Source organism: Anomalospiza imberbis, chromosome 4, assembly GCF_031753505.1.
Source record: "Anomalospiza imberbis isolate Cuckoo-Finch-1a 21T00152 chromosome 4, ASM3175350v1, whole genome shotgun sequence".
Taxonomy (NCBI): domain Eukaryota; kingdom Metazoa; phylum Chordata; class Aves; order Passeriformes; family Viduidae; genus Anomalospiza; species Anomalospiza imberbis.
The window spans coordinates 46,188,492-46,193,121 of NC_089684.1; the positions used below are offsets into that span (position 1 = coordinate 46,188,492).

General features: G+C 39.6%; 1 long non-coding RNA gene across 1 annotated transcript; it reads left to right on the forward strand.

Annotated features, from left to right (window-relative positions):
* The first annotated feature begins 265 nt into the window (after nucleotides 1–265).
* Nucleotides 266–3,938, forward strand: LOC137472868 (uncharacterized). The gene is made up of 2 exons (XR_010998453.1): nucleotides 266–827; nucleotides 1,338–3,938. It is a non-coding gene; the product is annotated as an uncharacterized lncRNA (long non-coding RNA).
* Nucleotides 3,939–4,630: the final 692 nt, after the last annotated feature.

Genomic DNA, 4,630 nt, shown 5'->3' on the forward strand with positions numbered 1-4,630 from the left:
GTGCCATCTTGTGTGAGGCTGGGGGACACTCCGCCATTTTGTATCAGTCTGCAGTCACGCTGCCATTTTGTGTACGGCTCTGGGTTTACTCCGCTGTTTTGTCTCAGGCTGTGGGTGACTCTCCTATTTTGTGTCAGTCTGCCTATTTGTGTCAGGCTGTGGGACGCTCCACCATTTTGTGTCAGGCTGTGGGACACTCCCCCATTTTGTGTGTGTCTGTTAAGTCGCTGCTTACACATTTTGTGTACGGCTGTGGGGTCATCCCGAGCTGTGCATCCTCAGTTGAAAAACCTGGGATGAAAATGGACCGTGCACGTGTTTTCCAAGGGTTCTGTCTCTGCTTGTGTTTTCTCATGAGGTGGGTCACTTATGGCTTCCCATCTGAATTTTATATCCTTAAAAGCAGCCATTTATTTATCAATTGATAAAAGTGTAAAGCTTCTAATTCATGGATAAATAGTGTTTTATTTGGTGGTAGGTGATTATTGACACATAAAATAGCATTCTTTAAAGGACCAATGTTTTCTGACTGAAAAACTTTGCCATTAAATTCACTTTGAAGAAATAACTGCACAAAGGCTGGGTTTATTACTCAACAGATGCTTATCACATTGCTTAATGCTTTATTTCATGGTCCATATTCATCATCCTTTTTGATTCTTAAATCTACACCCAATTCTTTTTGAACATCTGGTGTTCCTTCTCTTCTGTGTTTGCAAGGGAATAATTTGTTTGGGCAAAGTGTTTCTTCTTGTAATGCTCTTAATCCCCACGGGTGCTTGGATCATAGGCAGGAGAGCAGGATTTGTGTGATTAAACGGAAAGAGGTTTGCAAGATTGTTTCATTTTCTGATAAATATAAATTTGTTCCTTCCATGACTTCATCTGTTGGCAGCCTTTGACATAAATCTGCTGATGCTGAGAACTGACCTTGCTCAGGAAATTGTTCTGTGAACCATTGATCTGTATACAGATTTCAAGGTAAACTAAAAAAAAAAAAAAACCACAACCAAACATTGATTTTCTTTAGAGTGGGCATTCAACTCTTATAGTTAGGAATATAGTTTGTTGTAAATATAAAAACTGTTCAGCATATTTTTGCATTAGGTGTTTGCCATGTGCCAAAGCATATTGATTTGATTTTTGGCGAGCACATGGGAGTGTGGGCATAATGTCATCTGAAGAGCTCCTGCAGCAGCACTGGAAATAGAGCTTCCATTCTTGACATCTCAGAAGAAGACTGTAAAATCTTTTCTTCCTTTTTAAGTTGTAGGTGTTTTCTGATCCTTTTGAATTATGTTGATATTTAACTTTCTTTACTGTCATATTTGATGAAGAATCAGAAGTCTGGGAGCGGTGAAGTCTTCCTACAACTTTTGGCCTTGCAGGTGCCTCGGCAGCCTGAGACACACAGAGACTTCCATAGATTTTCCCAAGAGATTGCCATTGCTCAGCCAAGTGCTGAAATAGTAGTTGATACCTTTAATAAGAAAATGGAGCCAGGGAACAGAATGAGTAAGTTTAAACAGCCATTAATTTGATTCTAGATTTGATCCCTAAAAAAAAGTCTAGACATGAATTGGTATTGAAAGAACTGCCACGATTACAGAATTAATCCTTGCCTGGAATCAGATATTTGAGATTGCTTATGATCAGCCAGCACAAGTTCAGAGTTGCACAGCTAAATGTTGACATAAATAAGTGGGAATTGAGAAGTGAATAAAATAGCTAAATGGGAGATGCACTGGTTTATGAAACAATTTCAGGGTACAGTTGTTTTTTCCTCTGCAGAGAATGGTAATCTTTTTTACATGTAAAATAAGACTTGGCATTGGTGTATTTTTAATTTTTTTGGAGTTGATATTTTTATTTGCTTCTCAAATGGGTTCACTTTAATAATTGCTTATTGATTGTTCATAAGCATTGGCTCATATACAATATTCATATTGTTTGATTGTTTGTTTTTTCTGCCTTGTTAGATTACTATGGATTTATTTTGAATTTTCTCCACTCTTGCGCTACCTGAAAAAATTTGGGTCATGTGTAAATTGTGTCTGTGTATTCGTATAAAATATCTGAAAGAACAAATGCAAACAGCATTTATTCAGGTTGTTTTCACTTGTTAAACATCATCAGGGTTGAGTGGATTTAAAGCATCCATGTAGGCTTCATCTGTGTGACATAGGCCATTTTCCCTAGAAATTAATGTTTAAAATGAGAAAATGTATTAGCAATTTGTAAATATTTCTGTGTTCTTGTTGTGCTCCTATTGCCGCTCGGTTAATCTGTGCCTAAAACAGGGAGGATGATGCAGCTTTCCCTCACAATTGTAAAGATTGTATGGACCTCCAGGATGATTTCTGGAGTTCCAGCTGCTAACCCTGGGTAGATGGAATTGCCAAAATGTGCAAGTGTCATTGAGGGATTTTATTTCCCTCCAGGGTGGGTCTCTAACCCTTTGGTAAGAAGTAAATGAAGCCTCTTTTTGTGTAATTAGTTTCTAAAAGTTTGCAGGACAGAGAATAAGGCTGAGACATGAGTAACATGTGGAATGAAGGGTGTCTGAAGGATGGCTTCAGTGCCAGCTGGACACAGTCATCCCCTAATTTCTGTGCTTCAGATCCCTGTACGCTATCACACAAGTTTCTAGCAGAATTCTGGAAGCAGCCAGGGGTTTGGAACCACAGCCACTGGATGCTGCAGCTCACTGCATTTAGCTTTTAACTGGTGCCAGCTGAGTGAGTGCCTGACAATGTTTCTGAATGAGAAATGGAACCATAACTCAGCACATTTCCAAAAGATCACTGAGGGGCAGCATTTACACCACTGAGCATCTATTTACAGTTTTTAATTCTGTTGAAGATTACTTTGCATTTTTAATCTCTGATGTCCTTGCTCTGATCTGATCCTTTTGTTCCCAAATTGTTGCTGAACATTACATTTTAGTAATACCAGTGCAAACAACAGCTAACATTTCTTTTCATTATTGACATGTGCTCAGCCATTGTCTGTCCAGTTCTTGTAGGTTTTTCAGGTCAGGTTGGAGGAATACAGGGAGCCTGGTTTTGACCTCTTCTACATTTTTATTGTTTGTCAGCAAGTCTGTGAAGAGAAAAAGCAGGGAATGTGGGGTTTTTGCAGCAAGAATTCATGTCAATATACTTGTAAAATAAGGACTTGAGTGAGAAGTTGGTTTTAAAGCCAAGTGCTGTGGTGGCAGCACTATGGGATTTCTCACATGACGTTTTCCTCTCCCTTTTGGTCTCTAACTGAAGCACAGGTGCTGTTCCTGCTCCAAGGGCTGCTTCCTTGTCTCCTCACACCTGTGTGACCACCCCCGCTGCCAGGCAGGATCTGGCAATGGCCGAGCGTCTGCCTGGCCCTGCTGGTGCTGCTGCTGTGTCTGGAGCTGCCTTTGCAGGGCGCTGCTCTTTGTGCAGAAGTCAAGCAAAAGAAGGACTCTGGAGGGCCCTGGCACTGCCAGCACAGGTAGAACTTTAAATTGATGTTGTGGCTCTTTTCACTGACTTGGCCTTTGGGCATAGATGATCTTGGTGTTGCTTAACTGTTCCATACTCCACTGGATGCAAATGATTAAAACTCATATAGCTCGGAGAATATCCGTTTTGCTCAGAACACTGGACTCTGCTTTTCCTTCCTTTTCTTCATTCATTTTGGTGAAAATTTGTAGCCAAATTGAGGTATGTCATTCAATACAGAATATTGAGAAATGTCACATAATTTAAACCAAGCATTTCCTTGAGCTAAAGGTACCTAAATTTAACCCAAATATGTGGGTGAGGGATCTGCTGGGATGCTTTGTATCAGATCCAGCCTGGCCCTGCTCTAAAGCAGGAATCATAAAGGTGAAAAACAAGACTCATTAGGCATCAGGAAACGAAATCTAACAGATGGAGGCAAAAAAATTTTCATGTTTACAGAAACATTGAAATTTATAAAATGTTCTTTCAGACAGCACAGCACAAATGTTGTTTAGAAGCCATAAAAAATTTTTTCTCCAATGAGTTTCAAATATTCAAGTCCTATATTAGTATATTTATCCTTCCATGTAAAACTGCATCCCAAAGTGTCAGCCTGGTGAGACAGTTGTGAAACTTGGCTTTTTATTTCCATTTATTATGTGATTCATTACAGTAGAGTCTCATGGAATAGTTATAAACTAATTCCTAATACTGTTTGCCTGAATTATTCATTTGCTGTGTTGCTCCCATAATTTTGGGGCAAAAGTGATAATGCTTAGCTATATTTCTAGCAGTTCTTAAAAATAATTGGATTAGAAGTCATGCACTGAGAACCACTTATTATTCTTAACGGTTCAAGACTTCTGTAAGTGTTTTAATCAAGCAGCAAATGATGTATATCTCAGACTGCTTTCTTTCCTGGCTTTTGAATTGCAATTTTGTAAGCACTTGAGCACAAGCCTTTTCATTTGGCACAACAAACTTTGGTCGCGTTTTGCCTTTCTCATGCCTCTCAGGGGGAAATAAACCCCAGCCCTTAAGGTACAGGCAAGGCACACTGTGCTGACTGAATAAACACACAGAGTTAGAACATCACTGAACTCCTGCCCCCAGAATTAACCCAGTACACCTGCAGGATGTCTTCTCCA